Below are 3,270 nucleotides of genomic sequence, written 5' to 3' on the forward strand. Positions count from 1 at the left end.
GATGTCCCAAACCCCTCTGAGATGTCCCAAATCCTGCTGAGATGTCCCAGATCCCACAGGGATGTCCAAAGCCACACTGGGATGTCCCAAACCCCTCTGGGATGTCCCAAACCCCTCTGGGATGTCCCAAACCCCTCTGGGATATCCCCGATCCTGCTGGGATGTCCCAGATCCCACAGGGATGTCCAAAGCCACACTGGGATGTCCCAAACCCCTCTGGGATGTCCCAAAACCCTCTGGGATGTCCCAAAACCCTCTGGGATGTCCCAAACCCTGCTGGGGTGTCCCAAACCCCTCTGGGATGTCCCAAATTCTGCTGAGATGTCCCAAATCCCCCTGGGATGTCCCAAATTCCGCTGGGATGTCCCAAACCCAGCTGGGATGTCCCAAACCCAGCTGGGATTTCCCAAATCCTGCTGAGATGTCCCAGATCCCACAGGGATGTCCCAGATTCCACTGGGATGTCCCAAACCCCGCTGGGATGTCCCAGATCCTGCTGGGATATCCCAAACCCCTCTGGGATGTCCCAAAACCCTCTGGGATGTCCCAAACCCCTCTGGGATATCCCAAACCCCTCTGGGATGTCCCAAACCCCGCTGGGGTGTCCCAAACCCCGCTGGGGTGTCCCAAACCCCACTGGGATGTCCCAAAACCCTCTGGGATATCCCAAACCCCTCTGGGATGTCCCAAACCCCTCTGGGATGTCCCAAACCCCTCTGGGATGTCCCGGGAGAGGTCTGGATGCGGGAGGGTGAAACGATCCCGCTGCACAGAGGGAACTTCCCTTCCCTTCCCGATTTTCCCAAGGGTTGCTGATGCCCCATCCCTGGGAATATCCCGGCCCGGTCTGGGTGGGGTTGGAATCAAACTGATCTCCTGAGGATGTCCCTGCTCGCTGCCAGGTGAGCTTGGAACGCCCTTCCCAATCCAAACCATTCCGTCACTTTGTGACCTTGCACAGACCCCACTCCCTCCTTCCACTTCTCCACCGGAATTCCCAGGTCCCTTCACGCCTCCAGGCAAAATAATTTATAGATTATTGTGTTTTGGACATGGATGAAAAGTCCTTGGTTGCTTTTCCCTGCCTCCCGTTGGTGCTGGAGCCGTGGGAAGCCCGGAGCTCTTTTCCCTCTGGGGAAGCGATTTCCTCCTGCAGGGCACGGATATCACAACACAGGGTTACTAATTAGTAATCAAATTAAAAACTGCTTTCAATTAAACCCAGGGCTGGCATCTTTCAGCAGCAATTTGTAACACTCACGCCCTGTAATTGCCGCTAATGAAGGGGTGGGGAGCGCAGCGGGAATTATTGGGGTTTTCTGCAGGCGCTGGAATCGGACTGGGATCCCAGTAAATGGGAATGGGAGCGGGTCCCTGCCCTCAGGGCCTCCTGGGGGGCACCAGGCTGGTTTCCCCCTTTCCTGGGTGGAGGAAGTGAATCCCAAGAATGAATAAAAATGAATAAAAAATGATAAAAACGGTTCCTGCCCTGCGGGGAAGAAGCCCCGGACCCAGGCAAGGATGGCAGGGCTGGGAACTGGGGATTCCCCATTCCTCATGAACTGGGAGCAGGGAATTGGGCACCTCAGCACGGCCTGGCAGGGCTCAGGTGACACAGGGAGCTCCTGGCCCAGTGATCCCACCTGGATCCCCCTGGGATCTCAGGGATTCTGTTGTTGGACCTTCCAGAACAGCATGAAGTGATTCATCCCCCGGGGAAATCACTCCCTGCCCTTTCCTGCTCCTCCAGAGCCACCACCTGGATTGGGGATTTTATCACCGTGCCCATAAATTATCCACTGTGCCCCAGCAGCTAATTGGAAAAAAAGTTAATTACTGATAGCAAGGTCTGCTTTGGGAAAAAAAGGATTAATTTCAAACTGTATGGGGAAGATCTTGATAGCAGCAGGTGGAAGGGAAAAATTTAAGGCTGTTGTAAATTGGGGGAGGAAGATAAAATGGTAAATGGAAGTGGTTTTGGAGCTGAAGTGCAGCCTTTAGGGCAGAGATGGAAAATCCTCAGCCCCACAGAGCCTTTCCTGCTGGAAACGAGGGAGAGAAGTGAAAGCGGCTGGGAGGAGGCTGCCCATCCCCGGGAGGCTGTGCACTTGTCGCCGTGCTCACTAGATGTCCCCACGTGAATACAGATCGGGGCTGGCACCCCCGAACCCGCCTGAAGCCCCGAGCCCNCCCTGCCACCAGCCAGATGTGCCCAGCTGTGTCCCCACACCCTCAGCTGGAGCTCCAATCCATGCCCCAGGCCGGGAATGCTGCTGGAGCTGCCCTGGAAGCAGAGCCTGGATCTCTGTGCCCTCCTGGCTCAGCACAGAGCTGTCAGCTCCTCCTGCTCCTGGATCCCCTGGGAATGTGGGCTGGGGGAGCTTTATGGGTTCCTTTATGGCTTTGGGGGGTTTGTATCAAAATATTTATACTTGAGACTACGTGAGAAAAGCTTTTTGGGGCAGCTTGGCCTGTTGAGAAGTGTCACAGAGCAGATGTGGTTTGGGGTTTGGGGGAATATTAAAAGTTTGCTGTAAATTTGGGAAGCCAGCGTCGTCCTTTGTGTGAGTGCTGAGGAGGCTGCCTGAAAACACCACCTCTCCAAAGGCTCCGGAGTGGGGAGAAATCATCTCATTCACATCCTCTTATCCCCTGCACAGAGGAGCTTTATTCCCCCTTTTATCCCCCCTTTATTCCCCCTTTTATCCCTCCTTTATCTCCCCTTTATCTCCCCTTTATCTCCACGTTTTGCTCACCGTTTTCCCAGAAGTTTCTCTGCCCACCCCTCCCCTCCATCAATCAAGGAGAGATCTCCAGATTTCCCGGGGTATTGCTCACTAAATCCCCAATCCCAGCTAAACTCTGGATCACCCCTCTCCCAGGAAATTCCCCCTGGAGGAGCCCGACCTCAGACTGGGCCATAAATAACAAAAATCAAAAGGAGTTTTTGTTCCCGGTGCTCCAGATCCATTGTCAGAGGCAGGATTGTTTCTGGGAGGAACATTCGGGGCTGTGGTGCAGATAAAGCAGAACTAAACTAATTACCAATCCTTCTTCTCCCTTCCCCTTAAAACAACAAAAGCCCTCCCCGAAGCCAATTAGTCACCGGGCTTCTGACGTTCTAATTAGGCTTCATTAATGAACGCCCAGGGGCAGCGGGACCGGCAGAGGAGAATCCTGAGCTTCCCTCAGCTCAGCGAATCTGGGAAACAAAGGATCCTGCACAGCCCAACAGCATCGATGTCCCAAATCCCCCTGGGATGTCCCAAA

The sequence above is a fragment of the Parus major genome, chromosome 23, assembly GCF_001522545.3.
Source record: "Parus major isolate Abel chromosome 23, Parus_major1.1, whole genome shotgun sequence".
Classification (NCBI taxonomy): domain Eukaryota; kingdom Metazoa; phylum Chordata; class Aves; order Passeriformes; family Paridae; genus Parus; species Parus major.